Here is a 21,399-nt window from a genome sequence, read left to right as displayed (position 1 = left end):
CGAAAGGCTCCACACCTGGTGGTGCCCTTCCGTCAGTTCCTTTAAGTTTCAGCTTTGTAACCATATTTCCCCCTGAACCCAAAGACTTTGGTTACCCGGTTGGCTGCCCGGCGGGTCCTGGGAAGGACGCCGCCGGATCGCCTGTTGCGGGGCCTGCATTGGTGAAGCAGGTGAGACGGTAATGAAACAGAGGCACAGGGCTTATTGGTTTTTAAAGACTGCTTCCTTCATTGGGTTTTAACCAATGCACAGAATGAACCAACACACAATCGTCCGTGCGGCGCTCAGGGTGGAACGGGAGGAGAGGAGAAGTACATCCACTCCGCTCCCTCCGTCATGCTAGTCTGCTGATTTCTCATTCAGTATACACTGCCTGCTCATGTGCCCACCTCCAACTCGTCACTCGAGTCTTTGTACAGTCCAGATGCACCTGTCACTCACGTAGACTTTTCAGTGCTCTGTGCGGTTTTGGCTGCCTTTCTATATATAATCCACCAAGACATCCGACCACGGTGGGAGGGGGGTGTGTACAAAGTGCAGGAGTATCTAAGAAGACGCATGTTTGTCGCGGATGCGAATTGCTGTATGTAGCGTGTAAAACAGTTTGCTATAGTGCACGCAGTCGTGCGTCGTAACCGAAAAGTCGTTTTTTAAAGACTGCTCACTTCATTGTATTTTAACCTCAGTTTTAAAGGATTTTTTTAAGGATCCCATGGGATACCCCTCGCAAACAGTTTTACACGCCGCATATGCTGATTCACCTCCGCAAGAAACATGCCTCTATTAACAGTCAACGTGGGTCGGAGCTGCATGTGACCTCTACGACAGACGAATATAAATGACGCCGGTGTTTCTGTGTCGTCGCGTCCGAGTTGGTGGCCGTGGCTCTGTGAGTTGTCGTCGTATCCAATGGTCTTGGAGTTGGTGGGCGTGGCTCCTTCCTGCGTGCGCCATAGGTGTCTCACTTGTCGGCGGCTTAGTGAATCCATGCCCCTTCCGGCGTGCTTTCCATGGTTGTCTTGCTTTATTGAATTATATATATAGATGATTAGCACTGTACATATTTTTTCAAACAAAAATATTTTTTACTTAGTAATAAACTTAATTAAATATTTTTGTCATAGACTTAAAAAACAAGATTCTCTTCAGTAAATACAGTTAAACAAGTATCAACTGGAATTTTTTTTTCCTTTGAAAAGGGTAATTTGCTTCCATATAAACTACCTATATACTAGTTTTCTTTCCCTGGTTAATCTAACCTCAGTGTTTTGGGGACCTTGAGTTTATCCAAGTTGAATTTTGGTACAAAAAGGAATCGATCCTGGAATCCTCAATTGGGCTGCCAGTTAACTAGGGGTCACACTGGGTCTCACAACCATACAGGGCCAATTTAATAGTAGTAGTACTCGTAGTGAAGTCACATGTACAGAATAAAATACAATTCATGATTGAATTTGATAATTGTTTTATGAATCTGTCAACTACAGATCATCTTAAATCCAAACAAAAGTTATGAAATCATGTAAGAGTAAATACACACATTAGTACATTCATTTGTGCTGCCCACACAGTCTAATACACTGCCAAGAGGGTGCACAGCCTGTTTTGATTTAAAATTAGCATTTTTACCTAATATGTATTTGGGAAGCAGTAGGAAAACAAGAGAACCTGAAAGAAAATGTTAAAACGCAGCATATAAAGAAGCAAGTTTGTTGCAAGATTCATTGGTTATCAATGAATAAATCTGTGATTGCCAAAGCCAGAGGCAATAACATTAATAACATTTATAACATAAGCAACATATATATATATATATATATATATATATATATATATATATATATATATATATATATATATGGCATTTAGGATACACAAATTAGCACTTATTTTTGTTTGTTTTCTAATGCACAGATTTTTAGAAGTAAACTATGCAGTTAAGATGTTGAATTGGATATCCTGCCATATAATATAATATCAGTTAGCAAACTGTAAAACAGTTAATATGGGCTTAGTGGTCTCCTCTATATATTAATTTTGTTCTACTCTTATGTTTTTGTTACATCAACTGAAAATTCATTTTCATAAAATATTACTTTAACAGGTTAAAGCATTCATTATTTGTTACAGTCAGTAAGTCTTTTTACACCATTATTATACTGTGTTAATAGAAATCACTTATCATGACAAATAAATATAATAATCACATCAAATATTATGTTAAATGTAACATGCCCTTATGAATATTTATATGACAGTTATATGTATGTGAATGGCATAATGTAGAACCGTCAATTATGCTCTAAAACTGTTTAAAGAGAAGTGTCAAAAAGCAGACAGTAAACAGAGACTAAAAATCATGACTCCTTTGTGTTTTGTCCACACAATATTTTCATTACTGTTTTCTAGTTTTTGTTCATATTAGGTTACTTTTGTATTAAAAACCTTACAATTTCAAGGTAAAAAATGTAAATGAATTGAAAACCCATTCAGAATATCATGGAGATGCATTGGATAGAGCTGCCATCTAATGGATCCAGGGTCCTGGGTCTGAATCCTAGTCCTGGTTATCATCGGTGTGAAATGTACACATTCTACCCATGTTCATACAGGGTTCACTCTGAATACTTCCTCCCACATACTCATTTATGTTAGGTTTAATTGGTGATTCCACCTATGATCTGGGAGTGCGAGTGTGAATGTGTGCTAAGGGTCTTCTACAATGGACTGGTGCTCTGTAATGAGCTGTTATAATAATAATAATTCATTTTATTTAAAGGTGCCTTTCAAGGCGCTCAAGGACTCCTTACAAAAAAGTCATAAGAAATACACCAAAAACAAATAATTAAATGAATAAATACTTAAAGAAATAAACAATAAATAAAAAGACAACAATACAATGAAAAATAACAATATACAATTAAAATAACATTATGTATATATGATCATAAAAGTACTAAAATGCACAATCAAAGGACAAAATAAATGGGAGTAGGCACGTTTAAAAGGATAGGTTTTGTGTCTGGATTTGAAGATGGAAAGGGAATCAATGCTGCACATATCTTGAGGAAGGGAGTTCAAGGAGCAATAAAGCTAAAGGATCTAGACTCCACAAGCAGAGGGTGTAGCCATGAGATTTAAATAAGAAGATCTAAGATTACTAGCAGGTGTATGAATATGTAGCAGATCCAAAAGATATGAAGATGCAGGGCTATCAAGAACTTTGAATGCTAAGAGCAGAATCTTGAAATGAATACGGTATTTAACTGGGAGCCAGGGTAATGTGATCTACTGAAGTGGTCCCAGTAATAACTCAAGCAGCAGAATTCTGCACTAGTTGAAGCCTTTGCAGAAGCTTGTGAGGGAGGCCAGCTAATAAAGAATTACAGTAATCAATATGTGATATAACAAGGGAATGTACAAGAATAACAGTGCTATTAGGTGTAAGGAATGGACGGAGACGATTTATATTGCAAAGGTGAAATGATGTAAAATGAAGTAATATTGTTAATATTAGCTTTGAAAGATAAGAGTGCTGTTGAGGATGACACCCAAGCTCTTAACCTGAGGAGAAGGAATAACTATAGAATCATGAATTGTCAAGGAAAAACTGTCAGGTTTGGCGAGAGTAAATTTAGTGACAATGAGGAGAACCTCAGTTTTATCATTACTAAGTTTGAGAAAATTAGAAGAGAACCAGGTTTTTATTTCAGAAAGGCAGACAAAAAGGATAAGGGGAGGAAGGGCAGAATTGGGCTTGGTAGATAGCTGCTGCTGTGAGTGGCAGCCTTTCCAGCAGCTACGTGTACAACTTTATATTTCTACCTTTTCCTCTATCTCTCTGAACACTCCTATCACTTTCTTTTATATGGATTCATTTCCTGGACACTTTTTACTACTTGAACATGGATTTTTACACAGCAAGACTTGTCTATTCAGGTAGTCAACTTCTAGCGCTGAGAACAAAGGCCCGTGTTGGTGCGGTTCCCTATTTTCCTGACAAGAATAGATTTAGTGCTAATGAGGAGGACCTCAGTTTTATCATTACTAAGTTTGAGAAAATCAGAAGAGAACCAGGTTTTTATTTCAGAAAAGCAGACTAAAAGGATGAGGGGAGGAAGGGCAGAATTGGGCTTGGTAGATAGGGGCCGCCGTGAGTGGCAGCCTTTCCAGCAGCTCCGTGTACAACTTTATATTTCTACCTTTTTCTCTATCTCTCTGATCACTCCTATCACTTTCTTTTATGTGGATTCGTTTCCTGGACACATTTTACTACTTGGAAAATGTATTTTTACATGCCAAGACTCGTCTATTCAAGTAGTCAACTTCTAGCGCTGAGAACAAAGGCCCGTGTCAGTGCGGTTCCATATTTTCCTGACGAGGTAAAAAGGCGGTATCATGGCAGCAGAGCCGGCGCTAAGCTAAAGGCTAAGCAGCTAGCGAGGAAGTGGCGATACAAGCCTTTGGTGCCTTCTGTGATCCTGGGAAATGTGAACTCACTACCAAATAAGATCGACGAACTGGCTGCGCTGGTGAAAAATGTCAGGACTTACTTACTCAGCCTCACTATAAACCAAGAATGAGGGAGCTACCTACAACCACACGCTCATTCATGAAGTGGTCCCCTGAGGCAGAGCAGGCTCAGAGAGACTGCTTTGGAACTTCGGACTGGGATATCCTGCAGGGATCACATAGTGAGAACATTGACAAGGTTGTTGACTGCACTACTCACTACATCAACTTCTGTATGGACATTGTAGTTCCAGTAAGAACAGTATGCTGCTACGCTAACAACAAGCCATGGATTACAGTGACATCGAAAGTGTTTTTAAAGGCGGTGATCAGCATGAGCTCAAGCGTGTGCAGAAGGAACTCCGAGTCCAGCTCAGGGAGGTGAAGGAGCAGTACAGGAGAAAACTGGAGCAGAAGTTGCAGAATAACAGCATGAAGGAAGTGTGGGATGGGATGAAGATCATCACTGGCTGCAGCTCGAAGTGGGTTGCCACCATCGAGAGAGACGTGGAAAGAGAAAACCTAATGAACAACTTCTTTAACAGATTTGACCACCCTAACCCACTCTCACCTTAGAGTACTGCATCCTCCACCCATCCTTCTACTGATACCAGCATAGGAGAGAATTTCCCCCCACCCACAATTAAAGCAGCCCAGGTGAGCAGAGAGCTGAGGAGACTTCTTGCCAGCAAAGCAGTGGGTCCAGATTGGGTATCACCACGACTGCTGAAGGCCTGCGCGTTGGAGTTGGGGAGTCCCCTACAGTGCATCTTCAACCTGAGCCTGGAACAGGGGAGAGTCCCGAGGCTTTGGAAAACAAAGGTATCACGTCCTGGTAAGCTGAATGACTTCTGGCCTGTCACTTTGACGTCACATGTAATGAAGACCATGGAGCGGCTGCTGCTTCACCACCTGAGGCCACAGGTCTGCCATGCCCTCGACCCTCTGCAGTTCGCATACCATTTGAAGGTGCGAGATGCTACACTGATCCCACTCCCACTTGGTCAGAGGCAGTGGCGCTGTCAGAATTATGTTTCTGGACTTCTCTAGCGCCTTCAACACCATCCAACCTCTGCTCCTTAGGGACAAGCTGACAGAAATGGGAGTGGATTCATACCTGGTGGCATGGATCATGGACTATCTTACAGACAGACCTCAGTATGTGCGTCTCGGGAACTGCAGGTCTGACATTGTGGTCATCAGCACAGGAACGCCGCAGGGGACTGTGCTTTCTCCAGTCCTGTTCAGCCTATATACTTCGGATTTCCAATACAACTCGGAGTCCTGCCATGTGCAAAAGTTCACTGACGACACTGCTATCATGGGCTGCATCAGGAGTGGGCAGGAGGAGGAGTATAGGAACTTAATCAAGGACTTTGTTAAATGGTGTGACTCAAACCACCTACACCTGAACACCAGCAAAACCAAGGAGCTGCTGGTGGATTTTAGGAGGCCCAGGCCCCTCCTGGACCCTGCGATTATCAGAGGAGACTGTGTGCAGAGGGTGCAGACCTATAAATACCTGGTAGTGCAGCTGGATGATAAATTGGACTGGACTGCCAATACTGATGCTCTGTGCAAGAGAGGACAGAGCCAACTATACTTCCTTAGAAGGCTGGCATCCTTCAACATCTGCAATAAGATGCTGCAGATGTTCTATCAGACGGTTGTGGCGAGCGCTCAGTTCTACGCGGTGGTGCGCTGGGGAGGCAGAATAAAGAAGAGGGACACCTCACACCTGGAGAAACTGGTGAGGAAGGCAGGCTCTATTGTAGGCATGGAGCTGGATAGTTTGACATCTGTGGCACAGTGATGGGCACTGAGCAGGCTCCTGTCAATCATGAAGAATCCATTGCATCCACTGAAAAGTATCATCACAAGACAGAGGAGCAGCTTCAGCGACAGACTGCTGTCGAGGAGATCGTTCCTCCCCCACACTATGCAACTCTTCAGTTCCACCTGGGGTTAAACGTTAACACTACACAAGATTATAGTCTGTTACACCTGCCTCACACTCGCCACCTTGCATTTTTTAATTTGCACTGCACTTGTATTGCTCTTTAATTAATATTGTTTTTATAAGTATGCTGCTGCTGGAATACAGTATGTGAATTTCCCCTTGGGGATTAATAAAATATCTATCTATCTATCTATCTATCTATCTATCTATCTATCTATCTATCTATCTATCTATCTATCTATCTAAATACACACTAAATCTCTTAAAGTGGAAGAAGATGGATAATAAATAAAAGAGGGCCCAAAATGGAGCCTTGGAGAACACCACTAGTGACTGTGGTAGGCCGAGATCTAAACTTCTTGAGATGAACACGCTGTGTACGACTGGAGATATAATGCAAACCAAGTGTAAGAAATATCATAGATTCCAATGGAGACTAATCTAATAAAATACCATGGGAGACTGTATCAAACGCTGCACTCAGGTCGAGCAACACCAAAATGGTCAGCAGCTCAGAGACAGCAGCCGTTAGCAAATCATAATTTTAATCATAATTTTAATCAAAGCTGTCTCTGTGCTATGTAAAGGATGAAAACCAGATTAAAACTGTTCAGATAGATCATTATCAGTAAGATATGCTTGTACCTGTACTGTAAATGTTTCCTGCTTTTTACCTAATGCTTTTTTCTAAGTTTGTGATAAAAATCTGAGACTAATTAAATGTAAATTTCTCCAATTGTACTGTATTTTCGTATTCTTGGTGAGGTTTTGGATTTTAATTAACATTTCTTACTATAAATTGCCTTGAAAGAGTATTTGATGTACAGGGTGGTCCAGATCTAATTATGCTGATCCAGATCGTCTGGATGACTTTGATTTATTGTGGGTATGATTCCAGTTCAGCGCGAAGACGATTCTTCATGTTGTCAGTTCGCACACTTCCCAATGGCCCGGGATTTTTCAGGGGATTTTCTATGTAATAAACTTAATAAGTTATAGCGTAATGAAAATTGCGTAATTAGATCTGGACCACCCTATAATTTAAACACGGTATTTAAACGGTATTAAAATAAATATTTTAGCAAAATATGAGTGTTCAGTCTTTATGTTTTTCTAGGTGTAAGCTGTTTAATGTCAGCAAAAACAGCAGAGAAAAAAATCTAACTTAAATCCATGCTGAGGACATCAGTATTTACATCTTTGAGACAATTTGTGGTTGCAACATGTTTTCTAACAATTACAGCTGTTCAAGCAAAGAATCTCCACGGATCTCATTTATATTCTAAATAGCATGAATGTTCCACATAATAAAAAATTAAAAAATAAAATAAAATAAATAACGGAATTCAAAAACCTCTGCTCTATAACGTATTATAGTAGAGATATCTGAAACACTTTTGAATTTTTAATGCTCTGTTTTAATGATAGCATTACTATGCTCTTCTGGTGCTGTATTTTTCAACACCAGTCTAAGCAATAGGTATTGTCATAGGTAGGCTATATTAAGTTATTATTTTTTATGGTAAGGTCAATGTTTTTTTTTGCCCACCCCTTCAATATTCATGACAGGTTGGCACTCACACCCATATTTAAAAACAGTACATTTTTCCAAGGTTGCAAGAGTGTTCTTTCAGCTGTTTTCTTTTCCATACCACGACAGTGCCAATAGGTTATATCCGAGAAAAGCTGCAGGTGTGGCTGCCAATGGTAAGTTCTTTTCTAAAATTTTCCAGCTAATGGGAAGCAACCCTGTACCATATTATAATGGTGCTACAACTGTATTTAATAGTGCAGACAGCCTTGTACAATGCTGGGTCTGTAAAATCATTTTTGAACTGAAATTGAAAAATGTCCTTTTTCTCATAACAAAATTGTCTACTATATGTCATCTTTTATCTTTGGTTCACAAGATCAGCAACATCTGTCATCTCTAATCATGCAAAAAATGGAGTAGTTGTGTTGCCAGTACTGGATCTTAACAGAGATTTCGTTGGAAAGGAAAGTAAAGAATTCTTCTAACCTGAGAACCTGGACAAACTAAGTATATTTGTAATTGGTAAGTGAAGCTCTGTTGAGTGTCTCTAGAATTTAAACATATTGTTCCTTCAGTTCTTGGGGTATGCAATATATACGAGTATAATCTGGTATTTAACACTGTGAATGACAACTACACTGTCTTCATTTCCTACTTGTATTCACACACTAAAAGGTACATTATTTAATCAGATGTGTATTCTCAGTTATGAAAATAAAGTCCAGAACATTTTTATACTTTATAATACATATTTGATACTAATATAAAAATGTGTATCTTTTTTAATAGAAGAAGCTTTTATATAATTTTAAATATTGGTTAGTAAAAAGTAATGCTCATGTGGACTACAAGGGGTGTAGAGGAACAGATGGCTTTTCCAATGGATGACTGAGCCAGAATCCACAAAATTTAGTGCCCTGAACTTTTGCCTTTCTTTACTTTTTTATACGAGAGTGAGTCAAGCTAAAGTTAGAAAATGGGATTTATTAGAAATTGGAAAGAACCTTAACAAAACTGAAAATGTCATTTGTTAATGTAGTCTCCACCCTTCTCAATGCACTTACACCACCTGCCTGGAAGTGCCTGGATTCCAGCAGAATAAAAGAAATCCCATTTTCTAACTTTAGCTTCACTCCCCCTCATAATCCACATTTTGATCAGTAGCCTTTGCATTTAAGTAAGGCATCCATTTCTTCATTTTTTTAAACTGCTTTATCAACACCTAAATTGTTTTGAGAGCTCTAGTGTATCCCTTTTGTATTACTATAAAAGCAGCAATTGCTGTATAGGTCATCAGCCTTTCACAAACCACACCACTCAGACACACTCATTCAGTTATATAAAACATCAAATAATGTAAAATGCAAAGATTTGCACTTTATGAGGAAAACTGGTTATTTGAAGTAACATTTATAAATAAGTGTTTGAGTTGATGCCCATTCAGTAAAGATCTTTGGTATGTTTAGCTAAAAAAGATAACTGAGTGTTTTTAATAGCGAGAGTTTTTATCCCCTTAATGATTATGCGTCATGCCAGATATCAGAATTTTTTTTCCAGAAGATGGTAGGGTTGACTTTGAGCTGTATTCAGAATTATACTTGTGGGTTTAGAATTGATATAAAATGGTAAAGGGTCCATTTTCTGTTGTAATTTGCTCAGCCTTTTTAGGTTAGGCATAGTGGATGCTATGATTCAACTCTTCATTGCTTATTGCATATTTAGTCTGTAATATGACTGTATCTATAATAATGGAAGTTTGCTATATAAAAAGTTGCAAAATAACTCAAATAATATAATTAAAATACAGTTCTTAGTTTTTAATTTAAGCGTACTGCACTATATAATATTACTAGTCAGCACAATACATATGCTGCTGTGTTAGAAAAATAAAAAAGATAACAAACTACCATAAATAAGTAAAGTAGAAATAATGTTGCAAAAAAGAATGACCAATACATGGGCAAACGTTTCTTCCTGGCAGATGGTTGAGTGTGGCACAAAGCTCCATGTCATCCTTAATGGGCTGCCAGCAAATAAGCACAATGAAGATCAGACTGGATCAGCTGGACACAGCACTAAAAAGTTTAGGCTGGATTAGCTGCTGTTCTCCATGAAAACCCTGAATACAATGAGGACTGACTGAGGTCATTTATGTTAGGTAGAATGACTAGAGGGGGCTGGGTGGTCTCTTGGACTGGAACCCCTGCAGATTTATTTTTTTTTCTCTAGCCATCTTGTTTTCTCTGTCCTCCCTGGCCATCAGACCTTACTTTTATTCTATGTTAATTAGTGTTCCCTAATTTTAATTCTTATTTATTTTGTCTTTTTTTATCTTTCTTCATCATGTAACGCACTTTGAGCTAGATTGTTTGTATGAAAATGTGCTATATAAATTGTTGTTGAAGACTCAGCTCACATATAGGGTGGTCTAGATCTAATTATGCAATTTTCATTACACTATAACTTATTAAGTTTATTACATAGAAAATCACCCGAAAAATCCCGGACCATCGAGAAATATGCGAACTGATGACATGAAGAATCACCTTTGCGCAGAATTGGGATCGTCCCCACATAAATCAAAGTCACCCAGACGATCTGGATCTGCATATTGAGATCTGGACCACCCTGTATTAAAAGTCTACACTTGGAGTCAAAAATGTTTTACTCATCTGGGGCTTCTGTTTTACAGGTTCCCTGTAGAAGTTTAAAAATACTGTTCTGAGTCTAACATAAAACCTGTTTACCAAAGAACGCTATGTGGTGTTTGTTGTGTAATACTGAGCCCCCATACATAAAAAATACAAATAATAATATTCTCCTTTTAAACAAATTTGAAAGTACATTGAACAGCATCAACATTAATAATTAGATGTATCTTTTGACTTCAACATATAGTAAAGAAAAAAGAATGTGCTATCTCATTTACATATAAATTTAAAAACAGAAAACAGTTGCTGCAAATAAATCATACATTTATGTAGTGTATGGGTGTAACTTAGTAAGTTAGTGGTTACCTTGAGAATGACAACTCTACTGTCTTAATTTCTTGCTTGGATCTGAAGATACAGTATTCCACCAGCAACACAGAAAATTCATGAAAGGTATTTTCATATAGTTAGTGTAATTTTAAAAATAAAAAGAATACCAGACTCTTTATTTACATAATGAAGTGAATTATTCAGTATCTGTAGGACAACTGCCATCTGTGTTGCAGCTGCTATGCTAAGCATGTAAAACCATTTCAGGTTAAAACTTTGGAGGGAATGCCAGTGGCTTTGAAAAATACTTTACCCAAATAATAACATATTATTCACTATTTCCACATGTTGGTGGAATTTTGCATTAAATTATTTTCAGATTGTCCATAACACTCATAAGCTAATAAAGAATAAAATACCATTTTCAAACTGACCCAATTTAAGGGTTGACAGGAAGAAAGGAGCCTCACCTTGTAGCATTGTGCAAAAGCTAGGAAGCAGCTTTGGACAAGCGTATACATACGTGCACTCTGCCATTTTAGAAGTGAAATTAATTTAACACACTCATCTTAAGGAATATTGGAAGAAACCCTACTCAGATAAGAGAAGAAGGTTCAAACTCAATATAATTCATATGTAAGCTGGGTACAGGATTCCAGCCCAAGAGGCTAAATCATAAATGTAGTAATGCTAAGTAGTTGGCCATGCTGTCCCCATTCAAATGCTAAAGAAATTAAATCATGAACAGGCTGGACACTGTCAGCGCTGCTGACTCACTGCTCCATCATTCAGATGCCTCTGGGTGCTCTGGTTTCTGTTCTACCTGTATATCCCAGAGATGAACACGGGTAATTGTCAGCTACAAACTGGCTACACATAAGTGAGTGCTTGCCTCTGTTGGATTTCTCCAACCTGGGTTGGTTACTACATTTTTTTTTTGATGCTGCAAACCTGAACTGGAGTAAATGGTCTTGATATAGGATGCATGGTGTTATATGTATGAGCAATATGTAAACCTTACAGGGATGATGATGATGCTGACGATGACATGGTAACATTGAAACACTGATTTTCTGCCTATTTGTCAAGGCACATACAGTATATAGTTTTTTCATATGTAAAAATAAAAAATCTATATTTGCTGACCCATAATTTTAGTAGGGATCTATTTTCATCCCTGATTGAAGTTGAAATGGAAGTAAAGTGGAAATCGTAAGGTTACTAAAGCATGTCTAGGTCTGTCAAGTATAGACTGAGCACCATGAAACACCAATTGGCAGTCTGCACATGGAATGAAGCCATTATATTACTGCTGTGCCATTAAAACTAAATGCTTTTATTTGTAAATTGTTGCATTCTCCTGGAGTGTTTCTTGAAATTAAAATTATGTAACACTAAAATTCTCCATTTTTAATAGTGGTCAATGTGCAAAGGATATCAAAGTCCACCAAAGGGCATACTTAACCAAACACCCATCATCGCTCACACCCGGTCTAATTTACAGTTTCAGTAAAACTAAATCTGTATGTCTTTGCGTTGTGGAATCATTAACCACACTGACAAAGGGACTGAAGGTAAAACTGATAGTGACTGTACCTGGGCCTTTGAAACAATACCATTTTAGGCCCTTTTTAAGCATTTTACAGCCCTATTGCTTTCTTATTATTTCTTATACATATTATTTCTCCTTTCTGTCTGTTAGATGGCTAGCGTGAGACAACAGTTTTTTATTTTTCTGATCAATAAGATGCACACCCAGTGTCATATCATAAGCCATACCAATCTCTTTACCACAACATTGGAAACATTTCTTATATCTCACAGAATCTTGTGTAATCTCTATAATTTGAAGCATCTGTCTGTATCTGTTCAAATCACACCATCACACCAATACTGAACATTTTAGTAATTTTTTTAGTAGTTTTTTTTAATAATGTACCTTTTAAACTTTGTTTCATGTAATATTATATGCAAAAATAACTCCTTACTGTCACTCATCTCACAATAGCTTGGGAATATGTTATATGAAATAGGAAAAAGAAATTTACCCCCACAGGGATTAACACAGCTTTTCTACAAAATATGGCAGCTTTTATTAGATACAACTCTCTGAGCAATCTTATTGTAAATCTTAGATGTGTTTCTGCTTTTTACTTCCTATACTCCATTAAAAAATGTGCGTCAGGTGGGTCTACCAGTGGTGCAAATCTTATATCTGCTTTGTGCATGTTTATTTCCGACTGTACTGTTCCACTATTCAATATAATATTCTGTAAATACATTCTCTTCACTCAGGTGGTCTTCCCTTCACATGTTATCTTCACTGGATTCCTAAGACCTGCAGCATTTTTGCCATGGATTTACCTGCGTGTGCACACCTTTTGAACGTAAATGTGAGCATCGTTTAAATGCCACGGGCTGCCTGAGCATTGTTTCTGACCATGTCCATTCCTTTCATGACCACCATGTACCCATCCTCTGATGGCTACTTCCAGCAGGATAATGCACCATGTCACAAAGCTCGAATCATTTCAAATTGGTTTCTTGAACATGACAATGAGTTCACTGTACTAAAATTGCCCCCACAGTCACCAGATCTCAACCCAATAGAGCATCTTTGGGATGTGGTGGAACGGGAACTTCGTGCACTGGATGTGCATCCCACAAATCTCCATCAACTGCAAGATGCTATCCTATCAATATGGGACAACATTTCTAAAGAATGCTTTCAGCACAGAATCAATGCCACGTAGAAGTAAGGCAGTTCTGAAGGAAAAAGGGGGTCAAACACCTGTGAACGCTGGCCCCGGCACAGACAGACGGACAACATTTTTGCACCCAACACACTTTTATTTACAATATTTACAAGTTCCATAAGTCACGTGCACTCACACAACCCCAGTGCCCCTGGCACTGAATTCCCCAAAGTCCAGGGCCCACAGTCTCTGTGCCTTGTTCCTGGCCACCTCCTGCCCTCTCTCCAGCTCCGTCAATACTGCCTCCCGACTTCCACCAATGACTGGAGGGAGGCGGCCCCTTTTATGGGAACCCGGATGAGCTCCAGCTGCTTCCCGGCACTTGGTCTTGGCCACACCCCTGTGTGGCGGAAGTGCTGGCTGCGCACCCGGAAGCCGTCCGTGTAACCCCTATCGTCTTCCCCCCGGCACTTCATGGTGTGGCAGAAGTGCCGGGCTCCTGGGATAAATAGGCACTGGGGCGCCGCCTGGCGGTGGCCACGGGTCCCTACAGGGCTGGGCTTCCAAGCCTTGTACCCGTGGCCCCCCACATAACCAGGACGGACGCTCCCTCTCGATCTGGAGGAGGCACACGCCCTCCTCTGGTCCTCCAAGGTGTCCCGGCCGGGCTCCATCCCCGGCCAAAGACCACACGGAGTAAACCGGCATTGGGGCGCCGCCTGGCGGTGACCACGGGTCCCTACAGGGCTGGGCTTCTAAGCCCTGTACCCGTGGCCCCCCACATAACCAGGACGGACGCCCCCTCGCGGTCTGGAGGAGGCACAAGCCCTCCTCTCCTCCTCCTGGGCATCCCGGCCTCTCCTCCTCCTGGGCGTCCCGGCCGGGCTCCAGCTCCAGCCCCGGCCGGGGACCACACACCGTATTAGTATGGTGTTCCTAATAATCCTTTAGGTGAGTGTATACGCCTGTTCAAAAATGTGACACTAAAATTTTTATTTTTTTTTTTACATCTTCTTGCCTCCTCAAATCTCACATCAGTTTCTCAGATGCATCGAATTATGTTGCAGCAGTGCAGTTACTAATTTCTTTTGCTTCGTTTAATTTAAAACCAGCTTCATATTTTCTTCTGATCAAACGCTTCATCATAGATAAGGGATGCTCTTATGATAAAGGTGTATGAGGGTGTGAGATACAAATAGCACAAATCAGTGCAAATGTTTCTTCGGAATAGTTCGGGTATTACCGTGTGGTCACGTAGCCATAGGAAAAAAAAGGCAGTTTGCTCCATGGTTACTCTCTCAGGTGAGTGTTAGCATGTCATAATCTCTTGGACCATATATATATACGGTAAAAAAACAATTTTCTATTATTGCTTTTCCCCCAAGCAGAATTCTAGGCTTCTTTGAAGCAGTCGCGTCATACTGCTGGCTTATTTTCCATGAAATGGAAGGAGCACATGGAGGCTTCCTTGGTGGCTTTTTCAAATTTAGAGGAGTCCTCCTCAGTTGTGAGTGAAAATAAAGGTGCAGCATAATGTCTTGTGGATGATGCATTTCTGATATTGATCTCCTTTCTTTTATTTTCAGATTCCTGTGGCCAGCTTTACTGGGATAAGCGTAAACCAGAAGTGCAAACACATGAAAGAAAAAAAAACAACAGCTGGTCCTCATTTTAATACACTTTACACTGTGAACATCTTGTTACATATGTGTGTGCACTCTCAAGGAACTGATGAACTCATTTGATTTTGTATTTTTTTGATTCCTCAGACATAAAATTGACATTTCTCTGTATCTGAGAGCAAAGCAGGGCTAACTGGTTCAGCCCTTCACCCAGAAACTGGCTAGCAACACCTGGTATGAAGACAATTTCATATACTACAAGTAGCAATATTTTTCTAATTGTATTACATTAAGTATATGATAGAAAATCTGAGAAAACCTGCTCATACCACAGGCTGAAAATTGCTACAAATATTTTAATAATAAACTACTGAGGGATGCTTTTTACTGTACTTATTTTGCACAATATCCAGTGAGTCTCTGCCCTTCTGGTCCTTAATGCAGAAATGCAACAGACTACAACACAAACTTGGTTTCACATCCCGGTGCAGAATATCGAAAACAACTGCTCTAACCTGTTGAGACAAAAGAGAATGCCGTTGGCTAAAGTGACTAATCAGGCTTCCAACAGTGAGGCTACCGCTTAATGTACACGATATAACATTCTTGATTGTCAGCTCTATGTTATTGACAGGAAAGGGGCTGACAAATGAATTCAGCATGTCAACAATAGTTTAAAGAATTAACCATAATCTATAATTGTATTGAGCTAATTTTAAAAACTCTACAAACTGATAGACAGAAAACAATGTCTTGGAATAAAATTTCTCTGTGTTTAAGCCTTATGTCCATTATACTGTTAAGCACACCATAGATCAGTGCCTTATTTATTTTGTCAAGATTTTATGTCTTCATATAGAACATTATAGAAGGTGTGCTGTTGCTGCATTTTTCCCTTGTGAATGTTGCTGCTGCTGCCAGTTGGAGTGGATGGGTTTAGGGCTGGTGGTCATACTCTTTTTCACCAATGCTATTACAAACCCATGCCTGAAGTAATGAGCAGAAGCATTCTAAAATGACAATCAGTGTTTTGAATATGGTGAGGCAAAAACACGTTTCAGCCTTTTCCTTGGGCAGACTCATATGGCAGAGCATGCACATAAGCTCACTCCTTATTATATTTTGTTGCTGTCCAGAGTGCGGTTCACTTTTCTACATATCTCAAAATGGAATTATTTTGTGGGTGGTGCTCACAATTTCTTCAAACATTTTCACAGTTTAATGATTACAAGTAATTTTTCATAGGTAGCTCCCTGACAGTTTGCAACACTGTAGCCCTTAGTCTTGGCTTAGTACTATTCTGCTGTTGACTTTGAAGTCAATGTTACCAAAATGTAAACATGGTCACAAATCTATACATTTGCACTGAAGAAAAAAAGTAAAAAGCATGTTTTAGGTAGAACATATTAAAGCAGTGGAAGTAAATGCCTGTTTATGGTCTGTGTGTAGAGAGTGCCTTACCTTATCAAAATTTATCTCTCTATTATAAAAGAAAATCTTGAGTCGAGACTATTGCCAAGAGATTTTTTCAAGTCCTGCCCTCCTCTCAACCATTTTCAACCACACACACGGTCCTCTCACCTCTCATTCGTGTGAATGCTTTTGTCAGACACAGTTCCTGCACTCTCAGTTCTCATACATTTTTACGTTTTCTTCACTTTAAATCCCCAATAAAAGAAGACTTATCATGTCTAAATCTTGTTGAAGAATTTCATCCCAAAGGGTTATCAACAGATGAAATGAGTACACGGTCATTCCTAGCACCGAGAAACGATGGAGTCAAGTGAATTAACACGAAAATTGTCGATCAATTACACGGCAAATTGGTTAAATGTGTATCAATAGACTATGCTGAAACAGTTGGTGGTGATGTTGTGGAAGATGAAAACATCAGCTTACGATATCCTGCAGAATATCTGCAACCGTTAACACCATCCGGACTTCCACCAGCCGAATTACTGTTGAAAGAAGGATGTATCGTAATGTTATTGTGTAATTTATGTCTCAGTGATGGGCTATGCAATAGGACAAGATTAGTTGTATTCAAAATTGGTTGAACAATTCTGACATGTAAAATTTTAACAAGTGACAAGAAAGGTAATGTAGTACATCTTCCACAGATAACATTAGACAACAAATGAGATCTTGATGTGCCATTTGTATTAAAACATTTACAGTTTCCCGTTAGAATAGCTTTTGCTATGACAATTAACAAATCACAGGGACAAACATTCGAAAAAGTCAGTTTATTTATTAGAGAGAGTCAGTTATACGTTGCGTTGTCACAATGTAAGTCCAAACACGGAATTAAAATTTAATGTGATACTGACGAAAAGTTCATTCAAATAATTGTTTTAACTGAAGTTTTATAGTAAAAGTTTAAGTTAAAAAAGTATTTGAGTGTTAAATTCAAACCCAAACAGAACGAAAATGTATAACGCAACAAATACCTCTAATGCAACATGAAACATAATTTTCTTTCAATTTATTGTGTTTTACTATTTTTTACTATGGTTAATTACTCACTGTAATGTGAAATAGTTAGTTCTATTATGCATATGTAACAATTCCCAGAAAAAAATAACAGTCTGTTTAAATTGTACGTCCACTTCCCCATATGTGAGCGTCAGATCTGAGTGTTGCCAAGCGAAGCGAGCAGGGGGCAGAACCCCTTAGTATAAGTAGATGAAGATGTTAAATGTCAGACAAGTATGAAGATTGTATCACCCTCAGCATGGCCATCAACATCAAATATTCCTAAGAAGCAGAAAGAATTTAGAGGCATTTTTGTCAAAGCCAAATTATGAACAGGTTGCATTAAAACTAGTCAAGATCATCTGTTTCAAGGTTATGATATGTGGAAAGCAGTGCACAACTGGATTTACACAAAAACAAAAAACTAAGAAGTTTATAGATCATTGGTATAACTGTACTAAAAAACAGAGATACTATATAGAGAAGTAATGAATATGAAATATCTTTACATAAATCTATACTAATAAAAGGCAAAGCCCTCACTGACTGACTCATCACTAATTCTCCAACTTCCCGTGTGGGTGGAAGGCTGAAATTTGGCAGGCTCATTCCTTACAGCTTCCTTACAAAAGTTAAGCAGGTTTCATTTTGAAATTCTACACGTAACGGTTATTACGGTCAATAACGGTCAACAACGTCCGCCATGTTGAACTTTTTTATTTATGACCCCATCTTCACGAAATTTGGTAGGTGGTTTCCCTGCGCTAACCAAAACCGATGTACGTACTTATTTCGGTGGTATGACGCCACTGTCGGCCACCATATTGAACTTTCCAACGTCACTAATTATCCAACTTCCCGTGTAGGTAGAAGGCTGAAATTTGGCAGGCTCATTCCTTACAGCTTACTTACAAAAGTTAAGCAGGTTTCATTTCGAACTTCTACGCGTAACGGTCATAACGGTCGACAACGTCCGCCATGTTGAACTTTCTTATTCATGGCCCCATCTTCACGAAATTTGGTAGGCGGCTTCCCTGCCCTAACCAAAACCGATGTATGTACTTATTTCGGTGGTATGATGCCACTGTCAGCCACTATATTGAACGTTCCAACGTCACTAATTCTCCAACTTCCCGTGTAGGTAGAAGGCTGAAATTTGGCAGGCTCATTCCTTACAGCTTACTTACAAAGGTTAAGCAGGTATCATTTCGAAATTCTATGTGTAACGGTCATAATGGTCAACAACGTCCGCCATGTTGAACTTTCTTATTCATGGCTCCATCTTCACGAAATTAGGTAGGCGGCTTCCCTGCGCTAAACGAAACCAATGTACGTACTTATTTCGGTGGTATGACGCCACTGTCAGCCGCCATATTGAACTTTCCAATGTCACTAATTCTCCAACTTCCCGTGTAGGTAGAAGGCTGAAATTTGGCACCTATTTCGGTGGTATGATGCCACTGTCGGCCACCATATTGAACTTTTCAACGGTCTTTGTTACTTATGGGCCCATCTTCAAGAAATTTGGTACCCGGGTTCAAAACGCTAACTGAATCCTACTTACGTACATATATACGTCCATAGCCTGCAGCTCGGTCACCGTGTAAGGTGGCGTTGGGTCCCCCATCCCAATGCCTCCCACGTTGTTGGCTGCCTGCCTATATATGGCCGTCCGTCACTCCAGTCTCTACATTCCCTTCCTTGATTCGCCACAGGATTCACGTCTCCCTGCTGATAACTACAGCCTTTTTATTTAATCCACGGATTCTCCGCTGTTTTATTGTTCATTTATTACGATTATACTTATTGTGTAGGTATTTTAGACTTACTTTACATTGTTCAGGTACCCATTTCTTCTATCATTCCAACCGTACCCCCATTAACATGTCTATCGAGGTGATCACCATCGATCAAAGAACTGTCACTTACCGAGTGGTTTCCATGCCCGGAGATGGCACCTACCTTTTCCATTCTCTTTGTTACATATTGCACGGCCATATCAGGCTCACTCTTGAGGAACATTGTGTCTTATATATTGAATGACTGGGACAGGTTCAAGGTGTGGACTGATGACGGTACAGGAGATAATTATACTACACAGGAGCACTAGAAGAGTGAAATTCTTAAGCCCTTCACCTATGTATCTGCATGTGAGTTGATGGCTGCCACTGAATTGTTCGGTTGTCGCTTTCAAGTGTACCGAAATGGCCAAATATTTTACACCTTTTGACAACCGCCAATGCCTCTTAAACATCTTAGATTCACAGGTAATGATTTGAGTAGTGGACACTTTGATGTTTATGAATGTTTAAACTCTCAAAAGCTGGATGTAAAGTTATCGATGAAACCGGTTGTATACTTACAACGCTTGACAGATGCTGAATGTCTCTTCAACACAAGTCCTACAAATACTGTCGTAATTGAAACAAACCATGAAACTCAAACCGATTATGACAGCAGATTTGAGATTTGAAACAAGATTACTGTTTACATGGCCAACTGTACGTTGCATGCTCAAGAGTAAGCTCAGCACACAACTTGGTCATATTACAACTGGAGGGTCGAACTCACAATGTGGTAGACAAAGAGATCCTTAACAAATAATTATTGGTATATTTTCCCTCAGTTTAAAAAGGTTTAATTTTCTTCTTAATAAAAATTTTAAGGCAGTACTTCGTCGCTGCGAAGCACGGGTATTTTGTTAGTTTTAAATAATGTGAAATCAAAATTGGAAAATCCTCCTGTATGAGCACTTTTACATTGCATGCAATATCCTGTGCTAACTAGAATGAACAGCAAAGCCTAACCTTAAAAAGGAGCATATAAATTTATTGTCCCATGCCAAGAAAATAATAAATCCACTTAATTTGTCTGAGACACAAGTCACCAGGGATGCTCAGCTCCTGCCTTGTGTGAAGCAATATGCCAGGGATAGGCAGATATCGGAGTTGACTTTTGGTGAACCACTCGAGACCATTCCCCATTAACATGTAAGACTCGATTAAACTGAGATATAGTCAGTAGGCAATATTAGTTTGAGAATATGTGTTGTTTCATAAAGGGAAATTGCAGAATCTCTTCCCTTAATGATGAGAAAGTACACTCATGAAAGTTTTGCTGAGGTCCTTCTCTATAGTGTTAGGAACAGGAATTTTACAGGAACTCTGAGGTGGCCATAATATTAAATATGCAGTCATGCAGGTCTCCAAAGGTAATTTTCCCAATATATACTATTAAAAGAGTGGTGTCAGAGGGTTTGTATGCATATTAGAAGGTTTGATAATCTTGTACATTTAAAGGCTGCTCCTCTTTAATCATCCCTGGAAGCTGGGTCACCACCTTTTTAGGCATTTGTTACTTACTCATACATCCAATAATATTAACCTGGCCTGGGTTCAAAACTTTTTTAAGAAATATTTTTAAGTTTTTAATGCCAAAGGTACTGTATGTTTTATGCTAATGTGCATGACAGGAATTGGAATGTACAGTTACATTTGTAGCCAGCCACTACCTGTTGTGTTTGCCATAAAAAAGAGGCACACTTTGGATAACAGTGGAGATCAAAACAAGAAATTTCAAATAATACAAATTACTATTATACAAGTAATGAGAAGTAAAG

The sequence above is a fragment of the Polypterus senegalus genome, chromosome 4 (genome assembly GCF_016835505.1).
Source record: "Polypterus senegalus isolate Bchr_013 chromosome 4, ASM1683550v1, whole genome shotgun sequence".
NCBI classification, from domain to species: domain Eukaryota; kingdom Metazoa; phylum Chordata; class Cladistia; order Polypteriformes; family Polypteridae; genus Polypterus; species Polypterus senegalus.
Note: the sequence above shows the minus strand (reverse complement) of the source record.